We start from the raw sequence: 21882 nt of genomic DNA, 5'->3' as shown, positions 1-21882 counted from the left end.
CCGACATTTCATTAAAGTAACTGGTAAAAAGAAAGGCGTCCCTTCCGATACCGGTAATGAAAAAAAAATAACACAGACAAAAAGTAAATAAAAAATATCAATAACCTCTCAAGTAGACTATATGCAGCTCCCCACAAAGCAAAATTACATGACTAATTGACTCTTTTTTATTTCTTTTTTAAATATATATAGCCTAGGCTAAGTCTTTGCTAAATTGACGTAAAAGGATCCTCGAAATCCTACTGGTTCAGCTACCCCCCGCTTTAAGCCGGGCAGCCACCGGCCAGTTAGGTGCTGACCCGTCACGACTTACCTGCTTCATTGGGTGTGTGGAGCTGAGAGTCTTACTCGTAGTGCTTAGCTTAGAGCTTAGGTGGGTTGTATGCCATACACCAGACAACAAAGTAAGAAATGACAGAAGTAAACAGAAAACTTCAGCCATTCGTATTGCAAGCTGGAATGTACAAACTATGCGTAACCTACTGGTCTATCCGACGACTTAAGACTTAAGGCGTATTGAGTGGTGTAGCCGTCAGTGGAGTGGTGCCTCACTCTACCGCCCGCGTTCAATACTCGGTGCGTCACGGAAGCCTCACTTAACTCTTAAATAGTCTTTCTCTTTCATGACCACTCTTTTTGCGGATGACACCAGCCTAAACATGACACACCATAATTTGACTTGCCTAGAACAACAAGCTAATGAAGAAATAAAAAAGATTGATGTATGGATGAGAACTAATAAATTATCGATTAATTACACTAAAACTAATTTTATGATCATTTGTAGAAATCCTCCTGTTGCAAAATCGTTCTCTCTCACCTTAAACGGCCAAAGCATTAACAAAACTGATCAAGTAAAATATCTTGGAGTAACGATGGACCACAGATTGAACTGGAACGCCCATATCTCGGACCTTTGCACAAAATTGAGTAAAGTATGTGGCATTGCTTACAAAATCAGATACCTACTGTGTCCCATTATCCACATTACGGTTAATTTACTTTTCATTATTTAAATCAAATCTTCAATATTCGATAATTAATTGGGGTAGGGCCAACAAAACGTTAGTACACAAGGTGGAAGTGATTCAGAACAAATTTATTAGAGCGTGTTGTTTGGTGACAGGAAAACCTCGACGACGTACATGTATTCAGCAAATTTCAGGTATTAAAAGTGAGTGACCTTGCAAAGCTGGCATATGCACAGTTCATGTTCAAGTACGAAAATAATTTTTTGCCAGCATGTTTCTCTGGCTACTTTGTTAAACTAGACGACATACATCAACATGATACAAGACATAGGCCTAAGGCTAAAACCAGATTTTTTCTTCCCAGGTTTGAAACAAACTTTGGCAAAAAAACATTCCATTTCTTGTGTGTGCAAGTGTGGAGTGAAATTTCACACGATATAAAAGATTTACCGTTCCATTGCTTTAAAAAAAATGTCAAAAATCAACTGTTACATGAATATACATGCGTACCTTAAGTGCTCAATACAAAGGATAACTTACCTTTACAGTATATTATCATATCGTACTTTTACTCTTTGTTCTCTACAGTTATCAAATTGCCCTGTTTTTGTATGCTTTACATAAAAATTGGTGCAATTCGGTGGTGGTATTCACGTTTTTCCCCGTTATTTCAGGAAAACTTTCGCAAGTGCTGTAGCCTATTATAGCACACAATCACTTAGGCCTATTGGTCGTTGGTTAATTCTTGGTCGCTGGTTTGAATCTTCATCCTCGGCTTACTCAGTTTTAGAATGCAGATTCAAACCAACAGCAGTTGTTTTTCAATCTCAGTGGCGAACCCTTTTTATTCAATGAAGTAGTGTGCCTGCCTCCGCACACTAGTGTGTATGAATGTGTAGTTAGATTTACTGTGATGGGGTGGTGGCTGACTAGATGACTGCTTATGCTCTTTCGCTACCATCCTGATTGCGCCATAATCTAACCAACAGTTGTAGGCTACAATGCATTGTTTTCACAATTACATTTTACTATGATTGTTTGTTAATATATGGCGCTGTTAAAACAAAATAAATTGACTTGACTTGACTTAAGAGATATACAGGACTTCGTAAGACTGCAGTGATCGATCGGGAACTCTACAGATTGAACATTGATATAGCTGCGTTGCAAGAAACAAGACTTTCTGACAGTGGGTCCCTAAATGAGGACTCCTATAGCCTACCTTCTTCTGGAAAGGGAAAGCAAGGGATGAAACCAGAGAACATGGGGTTGGCTTTGCCGTTAGAAATACCATGCTGCACATGATAAAACCCCCTAAGGGAGGCACAGAAAGAATCCTTACACTGCGCCTTTCCACGCATGAAGGTCCTGCAAACCTCGTGTGTGTGTATGCGCCAACACTGCAGGCCACACCTGAAGCCAAAGACCAGTTCTATGAGCAATTAGACAAGGCTGTTCAGGAAATCCCAGCATCAGAGCACAACCTCATCTTGGGGGACTTCAACGCCAGGGTGGGCGCAGACAATGCTGGGTCACTATGGGATTGGCAAAATGAAAGACAACGGGCAAAGGCTCCTCGAACTTTGCTGCTACCACATCTGGGCGACACCCCAAATCGCAACGATGGCACCAGTTGGATCTAGTCATCACACGACGTAGCCTACCTCTTTAAACAGTGTCTGCAACACAAGATCATACCACAGTGCAGACTGCGACACTGACCACTCTCTTGTTGCCTTAAGGATATCAATAAGGCCCAAGAGGCTGCATCACATCAAGAAGAAAGGCCAGCCAAAAATCGATGTCAGCAAAACTTCCTTTCCAAACAAAAACCAGAAGTTCTTTGAACGTCTTGAAGGAAGCCCGAACATTGTCCAGACTCAGGACGCAGAACACATGTGGGAGTCGCTGAGTAAGACCATCCACCGTGCAGCCGTCCAGACCTATGGAGAGAAGGATCGGAAGAACACAGACTGGTTTGAAGCACACATCTCTATGTTGGAACCTATTATCGACCTGAAACGTTCAGCTACAAACAAAACCCGAGCAGTCAGAACCTACAAGCCCTAAAAGCCGCCCGACACAAAGCTCAGCAAACCTCACGCCGCTGTGTAAACAACCACTGGCTTCTGCTGTCAGAACGTATCCAGTTTGCATCAGACAGTGGCAATATAAGAAAAATGTATGAGGGCATCAAACAAGCTACAGGAAAACCAATCAAAAAGTGTGCCCCCCTTAAAGCATCGACTGGCGAGATCCTTACAGACAAGGACAAGCAGATGGCACGCTGGGTGGAACATTACCTGGGACTATATTCAACAGAAAACTCAGTTTCTCAAGACGTGCTAGACAACATTGAAGATTTACCTGTTATTGCAGAGCTTGATGCAGAACCTACTTTAGAAGAACTGAGTAAAGCCATTGACTTTATGCAAAGTGGGAAAGCACCGGGAGAGGATAACATTCCAGCTGAGGTCATAAAGTGTGGGAAACTTGTCCTGCTAAAGCTACTGCACGAGCAGAGATGGGCGTGATCTTGAAGATCACTTTTTTTTGGTGATCTTGATCTTGATCTAAGATCACTTTTTTTTGTGTGATCTTGATCTTGAAGGACAATAAGATCAAGATCACTTTGAAATTGAATTTTACTTACAAGATAGAGGCATTTTTTTAGAACTCGTACTGTACAAAGTAGTTAGTGGCAATTACTAACATTAAGCCATTGTTAATATGATATGTGTCCAACAAAAGACGATTTAAAGTCTCCATCAAATCTGGTCAGTGTTGCCATTTCAAAATTGAAAAAGTTTTCTGTGTTGGTCATAATAAAGAAGTCAACTTCCGTGTACTTTATGTTGACGTATAATAAAAAATGAATTAACTTTGTTCACTTTTTTTATGTGTGAATTCTAAAGAAATGTTTGCTTTCTTTGATCCAATTTTAGATGTTTCAAAAGTCTAGAATGGCAATGTTAAAAAATCTGGACTCCAGTCGACTTTGGTCATGTAAAGTGGTTTATTGCAGCAAATCAACCAAACCAAGACTTGTTTAGGGTCTGAGTGTCTGAGTAGTGAGTATGGAGCGGTTTGTCTGACCGCAAACCTCTGAACTTTTTTGATAGCAGACAACAGTATCAATGTTGCCAGATGGGTAAATGGTGCAATAAACATTGACATAATACAGTGAAAGTTAAAACTACTTAGTAACACGAATAAAAACTCCCACATGAACCAGACAAAAATTTGGTAAAAATTGATGTAGTTCAAACTTTATTTTTATTTGTTTATTATAAAAAAAATTATAAAACTAATTGCAAATTTTGCGACTTTTTCAGAACTACTGTAATTAACCTCGGCCTTGGGTGTGACGTTGCGATTCTACGCAAACTACGTCAACAATTTATAGGCCTAATAGCAACAGTCACTAACTTATTACAATTCTTAGGCCAGTAGTTAAAAGTAAAAGTTAGCAATACTAACTATAAGTTATACCTTTACCCAGGTTGCTTATAGCAATTATTTTTTGCAACATCATTGATCAAAAACTTCATTTTTTTTCAAGTACACAAAAAGTGATCTTGAAAGTGATCTTGATCTTCAAGATCACGATCTTGATCTTGATCTTCAAGATCACATAGTTTGGTGATCTTGATCTTGATCTTCAAGATCACCTATTCTTGGTGATCTTGATCTTCAAGATCACCAATAGCCTACTGGTGATCTTGTCCATCTCTGGCTATAGCGTAACCAACAAACTCTTTCGAAAAATATACCTGCTTTTTGAAACTTTAAAAAAACTTTAAATGAAAAATTTTATTTTTTTTCTTGAAAAGTAACTTTTGAGCACGAAAGACAAAACAGTGAACCAAATCTGACCAAAACGCCCATGGCAGCAAAAAATCAAATCTCGATTTCACCACTGCAATTACAAAATTTTTTATCCACTCGGTGGCCAAATATCGCCATGGTTCATAGGTCCCACCCTGTTCCTAGGTCCCACATCTCTCCTACTGCGTCTTTGTTGGAAAGAGGGCCAAGTAGCCTACAGCAGTCCATGCGCAACTCCAAGATCATTACTCTGTACAATAACAAGGGGATCGCACTGATTGCAACAGCTACAGAGGCATCTCTCTGCTTAGCATCGTGGGAAAAGTCTTTGCCAAAGTTGTCCTTAGGCGCCTTCAGGTATTGGCAGACAGGGTCTACCCTGAATCTCAGTGCGGGTTCCGCGCCCAGAGGTCCACAACAGACATGATTTTCTCCGTACGACAGCTTCAAGAGAAGTGCCGTGAGCAGCAGAGGTCGTTATACATCGCCTTTATTGACCTGACGAAGGCTTTTGACCTTGTCAGCAGGAGAGGCCTGTTTCAGCTACTGCAGAAGATTGGCTGTCCCCCACAGCTGCTTAGCATCATAATCTCTTCCACAAGGACATGCAGGGTGTGGTCAGCTACGACGGGAGACCTCTGAACCCTTCGCAATTCTGTCTGGTGTGAAACAAGGATGTGTCCTTGCGCCGACTTTGTTTGGGATTTTCTTCTCTCTGTTGCTGAACTTTGCATTCGGCCACTCCACACAAGGAGTCCACTTACACACCCGCAGTGATGGGAAACTGTTCAACCTGGCCCGACTGAGAGCCAAGACAAAGGTTCGTGCAGTGCTGATCAGAGAACTGTTGTTTGCCGACCACGCAGCACTGTCAGCACACGTCGAGCACGAGCTGCAGCAGTTGCTCAACCAGTTTGCACACGCCTGTAGGGAATTCGCACTGACCATCAGTATCAAGAAAACAGTAGTCATGGGCCAAGATGTCGCCAAGCCACCTGTCATCACCATAGGACCAGAAGTGCTCGAAGTGACAGACCACTTCACCTACCTTGGTTCAACGGTCACCAGCAACCAGTCCTTAGATAAGGAAATCGACAGACGGATAGCCAGGGCTGCAGGAGTGATGACTCAACTCGGGGCGAGAGTGTGGAACAATAATCTTTTGACACTTAACACAAAACTCAAAGTGTACCGTGCGTGTGTTTTTAGTACTCTGCTGTACGGTAGTGAGTCCTGGACCATTTATGTCAGACAAGAAAACCGCCTTGAAAGCTTTCACCTTCGTTGCTTGAGGCGCAAAAATTACCGAAAAAAAAACAAATTTTTTTCGGTAATTTTTTTTTAAATGTATTCTTGAATGTTTAGTTTACTCATTTTAATGCTTAATTCCCGTTTGAAATTTTCATTTAGTATGCCTTTAAAGATATCTAAATTAGCTCAATTCTCATTAGCTTATTAATTAGGGTTGCCAGATTAGGCGCTTTTACGCACAATTGGGCTACTTTTGATTTTTCCAGGCGCCAAAAATTCGCGTTGGGCGCGCTTTTTTGGCTGGCGCCTAATTGGGCTACTTTTAAAAAAAAAAATACAACATAATTTTTTATGTAAAAATTGTATCATGTTTAGGATATTTACCTGATTGGTAGTTATTTCGTTGAATAGCAGCGTTTTAGGAGGCCTCCGTCAGGCAGGGTTACCAATTTGGTATAAAGATGCCAGTTTTCAAAAAATGTGAATGTTTAACTTTTAACATCTGGCAACGTAAGTGATCCAGGTTTCCATGAAAATGCAGTCGACATCACTATCAGTTCAGTTTATTTTTATTTCTGAATTGACCTTCACAATGAAAAACAATATGTGTCAAACATAGCAGGGGTCCAGAAAAAGGTACAAGCGACAAAACACGGATGCTATAACGTGCACGATGCCAAAGCAGGACAATCACTTTAATTTTAACGGGCTTTTGCCTGAGGATGGGTTTCTTTTATGTCCGGTTTTCTTTCTCCATCCTATTATTATGACTGCTCATCCACATCAATATTGGAACTGGCAAATTCAATCCACAACACTTTTCATTAGGCTGTCATTTATTACTACATGTGTGCTTCTCTCTGTTTTTGTTTTATTTTTTGCTATTTGTTTTTTTGGGTTTTGTGGCCGTGCTAACTACTGATATACTGTATAGCCTACTACATAATTTTTCATTCAGGCACGTTTTAAACCTTTCAAGGTTTTGCCACCTTTTCCCGTTCGTTAACGTGCTGGTAGGTTTATATCGATTTTTGTAGTTAGTATCTTTTTCGTCCCGGACGCGTTAATGACGAAAAATAAAATGATTGATTGATTGATAATAGGCTATATGGCATGGTCGCAGCACCTAAATTTTTTTACAAATTTAGAAAGATGAGAAAAAAAAGGTTAGTGAATTTTTTTTGACATTTAATATGAGTAAAAAAAACAAGACAAAATGATAGTGGCTATGTTGATCAACCTTGGTGGGTTTTCCAAGCATCAGTTGATGCCAGCTGCATATCCGAGTGGTGAGAGCGCTGGAACGGCAATCGAAAGGGCGCCGTTCAAGAGCATGTGGCTGTGTCTTTGGCAGGACACTTAAAGGCATGCCGGAAGGTGGACACGAAGATTGGCTTCCTTGCCGTCCCGTCCATTTAATCTAAATCTTCGACCACCGGGTGTAAGTCTGGATACGATAAACAAAAACAAAGCTGTTGATGGTCTTGTTGAGGGAAACACTCTTGATGCGTTAGCTCATCACGAAAAGCAATTAAACCATTTTTATGTTTAAGTCAGTGGTTCCCAACCTTTTTGTTGTCACGGACCCCTTTAGACAAATTATTAATTCTGCGGACCCCTACCTAAATTTTGCCTGAAACTCAATTAACATACTATTGACTATTGTAATAATTATGCTACTCAACTACTGTACCGGTACTGTGTCATATTGCATTGCCGCTATGACTGAGAATCCTGTCTCGCAAAGGTAAGCGGCATGCAACTGTGGTGCAGAGGAACAGACAGCAGATCACATCCTCTACCACTGCCCGACGTTTACTCCTCCAAGGGCAGTTGGCCTGTCAACGCTGGAGGACTCTACAATCAAGTGGCTGCTCGAAGAATGCCCGGACATTTGACCCCAATGAAATGTAGTCCAAAAAACCAACTTCTCATACGAAAGAAGAAGCCGCTATGACTACTGCGGCAAATATCAAGTTAAACAGTTTCTCAAATAAGAAAATGAATGAATTGTTCAAGAAATGTCTGTAGTATTTGAATATTAAGGTGACCCAAAGTGCCATGCCGAAACTTTTTCAACGTAAGAAAATTTAATGAGAGGGCTGTTGTTATCTTTCCTGAACTAAACGACTGAACTGTGGTTGAGTTTTTGACAATGCAACACCCATGTCATCTTCAACGTCCAGGCGATTTCGATGTTTAGTTTTTATTGTAACAAGATCTGAGAATCTTGCCTCGCAAAGGTAAGTGGTTATGAATGGTAAAAAAACAATAATCGCTTGCTTTGTCAAGAATGGCTAGGTTTGCAGTTGTGAGCACAAAAATTCTTCCACAGTTTTTGAATGAAATTCAATGCGTAATAACTCCTTTGATCTCAAATCAATTAGGTCATCTTTACTGAGATCGTCATCGCTAACATTGTTCAAGTTAAAAAGAAAAGGATTTCGAATCCCTGTTTCAACTTCGTTCGGCAGGTGTTCTAAATTAAAATAACGTTGAAATGAGATTTGGAAGGTTTCAAAGTGTGCGCAAAATTTTTCTTTCATAGAGATCAAAAGAGTACATTCTCTTTGAGTTTTATCCATCAAGATGATCTTCTAACATTGGAAAGTTAGCGTAAGTACCTGCTTCCCATCTGCGTTCCCAAACCGGCAATTTGGCTAAAAACGCTTTCAGTTTTTCAGCTGCATCAATTATTGTCACACCTGGTCCTTGAATGCCACGATTAACATTGTTAATATGACCGAAAATATCGGCTAAGTAGGCCATGCCGTATAGAAAACTTTTATTCTCAAACAACTTTGAGAGGGGACTTCCTTTTGCTTTCAAAAGAGTTGATACCTAATTTTTTAGCTGCTGCAGTCGTTTTAAAACTTCTCTAGATAACCAACGTACCTCAGAATGATACAAAAGTACTTCGTAATCTGACCCTACTTCTTGACATAGCGCTTTAAAAGACCACCGTCATTCTGGCAGAATAGTTTTTCCGCTTTTCGCCTAAAAAAGTTATCCGTGAATAAGTGCGAGGCATACACTGCGACATGACATACTTTTTCAAAAGCTTAAATAAAACTTTATTCCGCAACACGTGCCACTTAAATTTTGCATGCATCGGATTCAGTATTAAATTACCTTTCCAGGGATGTGCATCAATAGGTGGGCATTTGGGAGGAACGTCCAGCAGAACGGTTCAAAAATGAAAGATATATTTACGATATTCAAGAAAATAATACGATTTTGCATAAAAAACACATCTCCAAACATCTTCGAATAAAACTATATTCCGCAACACGTGCCACTTAAATTTTGCATGCATCGAATTCAGTATTAAATTACTTTTCCAGGGATGTGCATCAATAGGTGGGCATTTGGGAGGAACGTCCAGCAGAACGGTTCAAAGATGGAGGATATATTTACGATATTCAGAAAAATAATTGGCCGCAGACCCACATTAATCATACCAATTCACCTTGCACGACTAAAAAAATTAAGACAACGTTTTTTCACAGACAATAAAATGCATAGGAGAACGATTAAAATCGATATTGCGTCATAATTTCGAATTCAACTATTATTGTTCCAAAGAGTATTGTAATGGGTGGGGAGATTTTTTTGTAACCTAAAAAACTCAAAAAGATAACTTTAATTTTGCGAAAAAGTATCCAAAAAGAAACTTTATTCATCGAAAACAAGAAAGCGAAAGAAATCTCAGCAATTCAACACAAAAAGAATCTAACTTAGTTTCAATCTGTAGGTTACTCAAATCATAATTTGACATAAGTTATGTAATGTTTAGTTCACTGAATTATTATCATTGACATCAGTTCAATGCAAAAAAAGTAAATGTTTTTAACTCAATGTCATAAATAGTCCCTCACCACTCTTGTTTGAAATTTCTATAAATCTGTTTGTGTCTATTCACGCTTTGTATCGTTTACGCTTTTAGTTTGTACGTAAAAATACATGTATCCGCAATCTTGTATTGTTTTTACCATGTCACTGTATGAAATGGATCGAACTAATTTGTCATCAAATTTCCAAACCGCATGCATTTTTCGATGCAATAGCATATATAATGGCCATTCTCCTTTTCCTCACCTAAATGTGCAATGACACTTACGAGTTTATAGTTAAATTCAAGTCCGTGTGCATCTTCAAGAGTTAAATTTTTGTCTGCTTTGACTTGTCTTTTGGATTTGCCCAGGCCAGTAGGTGTTAAACTGTTTTATTCGCATCAACAGCGCACGGGTACAAATAATTGACACGGCGAGAGAGCACAAACAAACATAGCCAGGTCGAAGACTTTCAGAAACCGGCCTGCCACACCCCGCGGCGGCGGGGAGCGGCGTGATTTAGGGGTGACGATGCACCCGGAGGGGTAAGTCCACCAGCTTAGGTCGCGGGGGCCAGGCTGGGGAGTCGAGGTACCTGTGGAGGGAGAGTGTGGATCGAAAACGTTACATGACCCGTCCGCAAATTTAGAATGGCGGAGCGGGCCAGGGAGACAGGCTCTTTCTGCATTGCCCAGAAGATGGCCTGCGACGGGCCGGGCGACCCGTCGCGTGTGGACGCTGGAACCGGCAGTAATTGACCGCCGGACGGCGCCCACGTCTCCCTCACGCGACCTCGGCGCAGGTACTTGACTATTATACCCGGTCTGCCGGTAGGCAGAGCGGATAAAATTGGGGTCTACCACGAGGAAGAGAGTCAACTATTTAAGGATAATTTGGCTCTCGTGGCAGACAAAATTCAAATAAAAATGTGGAGCAGAGGCTCGATTAATCAATAGAAACAAAAAATATAGGTGGGAATGTAATACATACTCACTGGAGAAGAGTAAGCTTTGATTCGGCGAGCACGGATGTGTACTGGCCAGACGTTGTTACCGCCCAGCTGGGTCGGGGAGGCTAGCGATCGAAACCAGAGGCACTGATAGGCTACATTACCAGGAAAAAGTAGAAAATTGGGGTGGAAATTTTGAGGCTGCATCGAGTTGATCAGGGGATCGTGTTGATCAATGCGTTGAAAGCAGAGCGAGGTTGATCCGAGCGGGCAAGAACAGCGTTACAAGGCGAAGGCAGCGTAAGATAATTCGAAACAATTGATTGATTAATACATAGAGATATAGTGATGATTAAAGTTACTTAATTGCTGTTAAACCAGTCTCGATTCACAATGTACATTAGACATTTTATTCCTTTCCTTTGTTTATTTTTGAATGCTTGGGTTTGATGAGACTGGAGTATTATAAAAAAGATGACACTGGTTTATAGACATAAGTTGATGATATAAGGTGATGATGGTGATGAACTGTTTTATTTTGATCAACGACGCACGAGTACAAAATAATTGACACGGCGAGAAGAACGCAATAAACATAGCCAGGTATAAGACTTTAAAGAACCGGCCTGCCACGCCCCGTGGAGGCGGGGAGCGGCGTGATTATGGGGTGGCGATGCACCTGGAAGGGAAGTCCACCAGCTTAGGTCGCGGGGGCCAGGCTGGGGAGTCTAGGTACCTGTGGAAGGAAAGTGTGGATCGAGAATTTTGTGCGACTCGTCCGCAAAAGTTAGAATGGCGGAACGGGCCAGGGAGACGGGCTTTGCTTTCTGCAAACGCAAAAAGGTCAGCTCACGACGGGCGGGCGACAGAAGTTTTATAAAGCCAGGCAGCGCCCACGTCTCCATCACGTGACCGTAACACAGGTACGTTTAACTCCTATACCCGGTCTGCCCGTAGGCAGAGCGGATAAACTTTGGGGTCTCCCACGAGGAAGAGAAGCTTAGCTACAAGGACGATTTGAATACTCGTGGGAGACGAAAATTATATAAAGTCTAAAGCAAAGGCTCAATTAATTGGTGTAAAAAAAAGATGGTAAGTGGGAATATATTGTATGCTTTATCTACCGAAAAAGTGTTGACGTTGAACTAACGAGCACGGATGTGCACTGGCCAGACGTTGAGGCAGGTTCGCCCAGATGGGTCGGGGGGACTAGCGATCGAAGCGTAGATATGATTAAGCTACGTTACCAGGAAAAATATAGAATAGTGGGATGAAACTTTGGAGGTTGCATCGAGTTGATCAGAAAATCATGTTTATCGATGAGTTAAAAGCAACGCGAGGTTGATCCGAGCGGAAAAGAGCAGCATATCGGGAGAAGGTAGTGTGTGATAATCTAAAATATTGAAATATGAAAATACAGATCCAGTGTTGTTAATGATATTACGTCATTGATAGATGATATGAGTCCATTCACGATATGCAATATATACTTAATTCATATATTGCTATTTTATTTTATTGATGATGATTGTATTCTTCATTGAGCTGCAGCATGCTGATGAAACAACAATTGTTTACAGGTAAATTGATAATGAAACAATGGATTTAACATACTATGACGTCACACAATTACTGGCGGGTTTTGAGGTTTGCTGTCTTGCGCGCTCGGATGCTTACTGCAGAGCTTCTGTTGTTGGGGAATTGAGCTTCTGATCGCTGGAATCGTCTTTTCTATGACGTAGCCCCTCCACGAGTGAGCCCGGCGTTCCAAGCTTTCCAGACACGGAGGGAACCTTCGATTGAGAGGGAGGCCACTTTTCTAGCCACCTCTGCTACCCCACGAGCAGGAACACCCAAGGCCGCCAAAGCCCGAGAGCTCAACGGAGCATAGCTCCCGAGGGAGCCTACGACGAACGGAAGTGACAGGACGTCCCTGCAAGGGCGCTTCCTGTCTTCCAATATGTTTACACATAACTCGCCGTACTTGTCGTGTTTCCTGTCGGCGGCTATTCGAAGGGAATCCGCGCCGTAATCGAACGGGCAAGTGACGTCACATACAACCGTGACACCGTCAGGGCGTTGCAGGACAATGTCAGGGCGCAGATCAGCACCGCCCGCTTCCACGTGTTGTGGAACCGTACTATCTATGGTAAGCAAGGGTTGCCATTCGGCAGGTACATGCTTCACGATCTCCCACAATACTGAATTGTGTCGTTCCGTGACAACAGGCATCACGGTAGGGCAGTGGTTCAATATATGAGGGAGAGTCTCTTCCGCTTTCCCACACGCGCGACATATGGCAGGTTTATATGGGTGGCCATGGCTTGGTTTTGATTTCAAGGGAAGTAGGTTTAGGCGGGCTTTATAAGCAAATGCACGGTTCGCGTGATCCAGGAGCTCCGGTCGCCGAGTCCAAGAGTTCGAAAATCCGGACAGACAGTGGGCACTGACCGTCTTGCCTTGGTCAGGTTTGGATTCCCACTGTCTCTTCCACCACAAGTCATTGTGTTGGTGGAGGGTCGGAACCACTTTTTTTCTTAGGGGATGGGTGATTTTGGAGCTCCCCGCGGTCAACTCGAGACCGCCATCCGGGCGTGCAGACCAAAGTACATTTAGACGACGGGTAGCCGCCGGACGCGGCCCCACAAGCTTTCGCCTGTTGGGCACGGTCGAGAACGGGCACCTTCAGGGGGGGAGTCCTTATTCAAGTAACTGGCTAGCTGGCACGGGGTAGGATCTGGAGTGCCGAACCTCAGACTGGCACAACGCCTAAGCTGCCCGAAAGCGATGGCAGAGACACGGTCGTCAGGAGACGTCAGCATCTTGAAGGCCTGGGCTATCGAAAGCGTGTCGCTTTCGCGACACAGATTCGACACACCAAAGCCCCCCAATGCAGGCTTACAGTAAAAGAAAGCGCTGCACGCCCACCTGGGAAGACGCCACGCCACCTTCAAACACTGCAATACCAGTCGATCGAGCTTCAGAAGCTCATACTGTCTGAAGCGCCGCACTCGCAGATGGTATGACGCGGACGGAAGAATGATAGAATTAAGTGCCAGAAGTTTCTGGCTTGGAGTAAGGAAAGATTTCATTAAAGAGGAAATGTGTTTCTCCAGGGTGGAGATGAAAAGTTGGGTAAGGGACGCATCCGAGGCGTAACCGGTTCGAGCGCCAAGATATTTGTACGTTTCGCCTTTGGGGATGACTCGGATTTCCTCCCCAGCTAGGGAGAAAGGTTCCGGGTCGACCCGCAGACGGGACGCCGACGCTTTCCTATAGGATAAGGTGCCACACTTGCGTGGGTTGAACCGTAGCCCGGACCAGGAAGAGAAGGGATCAGTAGTAGATAAGAGGGAGATCATCTGCTCGCGATCGGAAGAAACGAGACAGATGTCGTCCGCATATGCCATACAACGTACTTTGATGTCTTCTTTAGCAGGAAGGTTGTAGCCGCAATCCGTTTTGTCACGGACGCCCCTGAGGAGCACCTCGATGACCAAATTGAATAGCAGCCCAGACAACGGGCAGCCCTGACGGACTCCCCGCCCCACAGGGATACGGTCGGTTTCACCATTGTATTTGTGGTATGAATCACCATTTTGCAATTATAACAAAGTGAGAGTTCTTTACTATCGAGAAACCTTTTTATATAAAGCGATAACAAATTATTCTCCTGAATAGTATCATACATTGGTAACATTAGTAAGACTTCTTCGCTTCTTTTCTCATCAAGCCTACTTTTTGTGCCACAAGAAATGCACTGATAAAATGTGACGTATTTCGATATCGATGTTACGTCACAGTGCTTCAATAACAATGGTAATGATGACTCTGCAAAAAACTCTGCTGGATCATGTTGACGTCCCAACGGAAATTTATTTTTAATGTCATTCAAAGCGTTTTTAATTTGTTTTTCCTCTATTGTCGCATTACGGTACCAACAAGATTATGTAATAACAGAAACATATTTTTGTCCAGTGCTTCAATATGTTTGTCGCTTTCATAATGCAACATTGGCACATCACATGCTGCTATTACACATTTAAGTGCTTGCAATACAGCATTAAACCAGCAAGAATTTCCTACGTTCATCAAGCCCAGTGGTAAATTGGCATTACATTTGAATGCATTTAGCAAGTCAGAATGAACCTTTATAGCATTTGAAACAATATAATAAATCATCCAATGTCGATAAGATGTGAAACAATTAAGATCCATTTTTGAATGTTGAGATTTCAGATCCCTGTCGCTGCAAAGAATATCAGCAGTTATACAAACTGCCACCCCACAAGTATTACTGTCCGGTTGCATCACGATATGTTTAGAACTTACACTGTAATTCCCTGTGTATAACTCATTATTTACCAAGAAATCTACTAGGAAATCTGCACCATCATGTAGAAACTTTGAAAAGGCTGTACTCATTTCTTTATTCAAAGAATCGTAACAATGTATGAATTTATTTTGGATGGAAAAGTGTAACAAACGAAAGTGGCCATTGCACAAGAAAGGAAGAAGAACGACCGGTAGCAATTTTTCCTCAGTTTTTGTCATTGCTGTTTTGAAAAATTCCACGGACTTTATTGGTGATTTTTGCAAAATCTTCCCCGTGGAGTCGCAATCTAAAACCCCTATGGCGTTTCGATTTTTTGGTTCACTGGCTTTTAGTAAAAAGTAGGCGTCTACGAGACGTTTGCTTAACAAACCAACTGCAGAAGAATTTTGGTAATGCTTAGCAAGTTCGTTCATAATTTTACTGCAAGGATTGTTACATGCTGTGAGTAAACCTAGCCAAGATACTTCGTGGTTTTTATCGATTACAACGGCGGTATCTGATAAACATTTACGATTTATTGCCAAACCGTTCCATACCCAAGTTGAAAATTCAGCCATATATTCAAAATCTTTGGCTGTTGCTGTCCAAAAGTCACGAATCTTTGTATAATTGCATTTCGAGTCGGCAAAAGCAGTCGCATTGCACATAGAAACGGTGGGTGCGGACTCGCTAACAGCATATTGACATATCGAATATGTTTTTTAGATTCATTTGTAGTAACTTATAAAATCCATCTGAACGTCGTTTTTTTGGCTTTCTAAATTTTGAAACTACCAAGTTAGTGCGATGTTTCGAATGTTCACTTGAAGTTTGGTCAGCATACGGTTTGGCCGAAATGTAACTTTTTCCGTAACCCTGGTGAATATAATGAGCAGAAAATATTTTTTCACTTATTCTCATTTGGTTTTCGTACTGTTCTACAAAATGATCAATACTTACAACACGTTTTCCTTTTAAATAAATTTGTTTCAAATCCCAAAAATGCTGCTCGATGATAGGCTACCTTGTGTTAAATTATCCCGAGAAATATTTTTAAGTTTAGATGAGATGACTTGCTTAAACCAAAAGGAATACTGGGAGTAAGCTTGATCATTTGGCCGTTCACGTGACAAATGCCTGGACAAATTTCCAAGAAGTAGCTGCGAAGTGGTACAAATTCTACTCAGAATAATTGGAATAAGTTTTAAACAAAAGTTCTTATCCATGTAAACATTTTTGTGCTGTAACTTTGAATGAGAAGGATCATTGAGGTGATCTAAAAAGTCACCAGAATTTAGAAACGCCATAAGTCGGTTGTGGTAGCGTAAGTAAAATGGGGAATTTAATTCTTGTTTTTGGTCGTCACGCATACTCATATGAAAATAGTCGTTGAGTTCGTCTTTTTCGTTTTCCTCTATTTCGTTTGTTACGTTTGTCAAAATTTCTGAAAATTTAAAGCCTTCATGCAATCTGTTAAAATGATAGTCAACTTTGGAAGACGTTCTCTCGCAGTTGGTTACCCAAATAATACTTTCCATTATTTCATCTAGTTCTGCCAGGGTTGTACATGCGAATAACAAAGAAATCCAATGCATAACTGTTAATGTGTGTTTCTTAGGTTTGTAATATTTTTTAACCATTATTTTAGCTGCACGCATGGCATGACTTAAACAATTATGAACGAAAGTTTTTTCCAAGTCGTATTTTGTCGCCTCTCCTGAAACTACACGCCAGCATCTGTTGTAATAACCTAACCTTGTTTCATTACACATCGCACTCAGCACAGCATTCCACATAGCCATCGATCCGTCAATCATCATTAACGCTGGTTTTTTTACTTTTCCACAAATTTTCACAGTGTCCATTAGAAATTTACCTAAAAAACTTCGTATGCTTTCAGAATCGTGATTCGTTGCAATGTTTGTTGCCACTGGGAGCGCCGGACCTCCTACGTAAGGGCTTCTGACTAAAAGCGAATAAATTTGAAAATCTTTTTCACCTTCCTGCCTTTTAACTATGCTTCCTGTCGCATCAAAATATATTATAATATTAATATAAATATATAAATATATTATAACTGCAGACAGTGCACACCGTTTCGACCTCCCAGTCTCATCAGTGCAGTAGTTACACTGGAATAATGGCCATGGAGACATATTTACCTCCATGTGACATTTTCCCATTTGTGGTACCTAAACAGTAACCAAAAATGGTACTACTGCCAACCTTGCCAAAGTGCTCAAACTGCAAGCAGTGAGCTTTGCGCAATGCATAGCAAGGTGCCTCCAGTAAAGTGCTCAATCGGCATAAGCCAAGAGCGTCCATAACTGCAGACAGTGCACACCGTTTCGACCTCCCGGTCTCATCAGTGTAGTTACACTGGAATAATGGCCATGGAGACATATTTACCTCCATGTGACATTTTCCCATTTGTGGTACCTATATTATATAAAATTTTGAATCACCGTTACTTAAGGATTCAACCGCTGCTGGTTCTACCAAATAATTATTTCTAAAACAAAAAACGCAACTGTCATAAATTTTTGTATGTCATAAATTTTTCTAAGTTGTTTGCATATAACATCGCGATACAGACTGGAGGAAAATCGATGCTTGGTGCGATTGAGGGTCATCTCTTTCCATTCATCTAACGTAAGGAAAAATGACTTATTAGTCACATCAACCCATTCACAACGTCGTTCACGCTTTTGTGATATTGGTTCTGTGAAGTTTCCTAACTCATTCAATGTTTCAACTGAAATTGAAGGTATCCGGTTGTCATAGCGTCTATGAACACCATCTGTTTCGTCATTTTTAGTTTCTGCGTCACCAATGTCAGTTTTTTGTGTCATCAGTGTCGGTTTTTGCGTCATCAATGTCGTTTTTTGTTCCTTCAGTTTCGGTTTTTGCTCCCTCTATTTTGCTTCTTGCGTCATCAATGTCAGTTTTTGCGTCATCAGTGTCGGTTTTTGCGTCATCAATGTCGTTTTTTGTTCCTTCAGTTCGGTTTTTGCTCCCTCCATTTCGCTTCTTGCGTCATCAATGTCAGTTTTTACGTCATCAGTGTCGGTTTTTGCGTCATCAATGTCGTTTTTTGTCCCTTCAGTTTCGGTTTTTGCTCCCTCCATTTCGCTTCTTGCGTCATCAATGTCAGTTTTTACGTCATCAGTGTCTGTTTTTGCGTCAATACCGTTGTTTTTTGTTAGTTCAGTTTCATTCTTTGCATGATCAATGTCAGTTTTTGCACCACGAGTTCTGTTTTTTTATCATCAATTTTGATTTTTAGTTCACAAACTTTGTTTTTTTTGTCATAAACTTCGGCTTTTGGCTGATACGTTTTATTTGTTGTCGCCTTGTACACATCAACTTTTGTGTCGTCAATTTTTGTTTTGAAAAAGGCTATTTCAGCTTTTCCGTTGTGAGTTGCGGCTTTTCCCAAACTTTTGTCACAGCGAGATATGTTTATATCTAGGCCAATCATATTATCAGACAATGATAAATCATCAAGACGAGTAAGAGAAAGATATTTTGCATCATTATTAATGAATCTTGATTTCTGCTGAAATGGTGAAGGTGAAATGTTTACAGCCTCAATGGACTTACTGTTTACCTGAAGAGTTTTGTGACAAAATACAGAGTTTAACGATTGCATCACTACGTTTACACCCTCACATACAAGGCGACTGCCAACGCGGCCCCATTGTTTTTCTGTGAGCGCTAATACCAGATTGTTTGGGGAAAATATGCAGCGAGGGTGAAACCACTTTAAGCAAGTTTCACAGCAAACATAGAACGATCTATCGTTAGGTTTATTACACACACAGTACATTGAAGTCTCTTCGTGATTTTCTGTTGATAATAACTTTTCACTATGGCAGTTGAACACATCATTTGTTTCATTTTCAATATCAGTGTTGTTGTATTGAATAGCCTTGCATGATTTTTCATTTTCTGAAGTTAATGTAGGCCTGCTGGGTTGATATGTCAAGTCACCTTCCATTTTTTGTTGTTTAAGCGCAAGATATGAGAGTTTCACAGATTTTCTAAAGAAAAAATCAAGGCGCCACCTATTGGTAATTTTTCTCACTTTAGAATGAACAGAGGACGAAGATAAGCGACGGTTTGACTTTAACATTGCTGTGACGCAAGAAGGAGGAAGGTGTTTACCACGAGGAAAGTTTTTCAAATGTTTACTGATGGAATTTGCTAAGTCATAAGGTAATTTTGAAGGGGTAGGTTTTGATGTAGAAACGGAAGTTGTTTTAAAACGATTTATTAAGTCTTCGTTTTTCCGACAGAAAGCAGACAAAAATTTTTTTCGTTTGGAGGCAATACTTTTTGCACGAAAACTAGAGAAAAGCAAAAAATCTGCAAGGTTTGATTTGTTTTTCAAGGATGGCAAATTGTGTTTGGCTAAGTACATGCCAATTTCTTTTGCTGAATTTATTTAGTTTTATTCGAAGATGTTTGGAGATGTGTTTTTTATGCAAAATCGTATTATTTTCTTGAATATCGTAAATATATCCTCCATTTTTGAACCGTTCTGCTGGACGTTCCTCCCAAATGCCCACCTATTGATGCACATCCCTGGAAAGGTAATTTAATACTGAATCCGATGCATGCAAAATTTAAGTGGCACGTGTTGCGGAATATAGTTTTATTCGAAGATGTTTGGAGATGTGTTTTTTTTGCAAAATCGTATTATTTTCTTGAATATCGTAAAGATATCTTCCATTTTTGAACCGTTCTGCTGGACGTTCCTCCCAAATGCCCACCTATTGATGCACATCCCTGGAAAGGTAATTTAATACTGAATCCGATGCATGCAAAATTTAAGTGGCACGTGTTGCGGAATATAGTTTTATTCGAAGATGTTTGGAGATGTGTTTTTTATGCAAAAATCGTATTATTTTCTTGAATGTCGTAAATATATCTTTCATTTTTGAACCGTTCTGCTGGACGTTCCTCCCAAATGCCCACCTATTGATGCACATCCCTGGAAAGGTAATTTAATACTCAATCCGATGCATGCAAAATTTAAGTGGCACGTGTTGCGGAATAAAATTTTATTTAAGATTTTGCGAAAGTATGTCATGTCGCAGTGTATGCCTCGCACTTATTCACGGATAACTTTTTTAGGCGGAAAGCGGAAAAACTATTCTGCCAGAATGACGGTGGTCTTTAAAAGTACGGTGGTTTACAGCTCTGCTTTTGATGAAATTAACGACTTTCACGCAATTCGTCAGAATTTCTTTGGGACTTGCTGGTAAAGTTTTGCTGCTAAGGCGTACGTGTGCAAGAAGCAATGGGTAACAACCACGCGAGGAGCTTTGTTTGTTACTAAAGCAGCAAATCCGGATTTGTTCCCAAGCATAGCTGGTGCTCCAGCCTCCATCCATGCATATAGAACAAACTTTTTTTTCCAAATTCGTCAAGGTAATTACGGACCCCCAAATGCTTTCTTACGGACCCACAAGGGGTCCGCGAACCCCAGGTTGGGAACCACTGGTTTAAGTACTTGTTTGAAGTTATTTTAACAAACAGTTGAGTGAATGCATGGTTGCCAATCTGTCTGAAAGATGTGAACTGAAAAACACTTATGCTTTGGGACTGATGATTAAGCGCTCTGGAAGAATTTTGTATAATAGCCTATCTCTTTGCATGGGCTCCGTTTTGGGCTCCATTTTAGAACCTCCCAAAAAATTGGGCTACTTTTGGGCTACTTTTTGCATAAGCTTGGGCTCTTTTTTGTATTAACCTCTGGCAACCCTAGACTTGATAATCTTGATTACTGGATAATTGTGGGCTACCCTACAGTCATATCAAAGCTCATGGTGTAAAAGCGAAAGTAATCCTAGCTTGAATGTGAAAGTTTTGATGTAGTACCGTAGTTTATCGAATAGAAATCGCCCTTAAATAGAGTTCAGTTTATTGTTTTGTTGGCAAATAAAAACTGCACGATTTTATTAAAAATAAACAATAAAATATGCAGAAGACAATGATGAAATTGCTTCTTTACTGATAAAAGAAAACAAAGTAAACATATCTACTGACAAGCAAGAGCTTGCACATGCAAAAAACAGCAGTTGTCGCATTACACAAGTGATCGGATAGTACGGTACCGGTATATAATAGAATAAAAACTTTTTTGACAAAAGAGAGTGCAGGCTTTTATTGTCACCCAATGACATTAATGAAAAGGAAGCATAGTAGCTGCGGTTTCTATTCAAAATAATATGGTATCTATAATACAAAAATGCAATAAGGAATACAGTACACAAGTTTCTTGCACAAAGGAGCAAGGTGTACTGTGTGGTACCGGTAGGCTAGTTGTTTTCTTTTTGTGACATCTGGTTAAAGGTTTAGATTTTCGTAAGTATCAATCAAGTTCAATTTAGTATGCGGCTGAGGTAAAACGTTTAGGACCACCCCTAAAAAAGCTGTGATTTAGACAACAAAACTTGGCGTATTATATAAACATAAAGCTTTTTATATAGAAAACATGATTGTTTGAACTAGAACTTTCTAAAACGTTCATATTTTGTCGGTCCTACATTAGATTTGATTACATTCTGCAAACATTTTGCTCTCCACAAGGCTTCAGCAGTATTCAGTTGACTTACGTGCACCGGTGCACCCAAACTTTTTTGATTGCTTTTCCAATTTTTTTAGCTCAACTTGGCTGTTTCTCTGAAATTTTGTCTCTTCTACTTAAAAAATTGAGTTACAATCTTG

Source organism: Aplidium turbinatum, chromosome 17 (genome assembly GCF_918807975.1).
Source record: "Aplidium turbinatum chromosome 17, kaAplTurb1.1, whole genome shotgun sequence".
Taxonomy (NCBI): Eukaryota; Metazoa; Chordata; class Ascidiacea; order Aplousobranchia; family Polyclinidae; genus Aplidium; species Aplidium turbinatum.
This window is presented reverse-complemented; position numbering follows the sequence as displayed.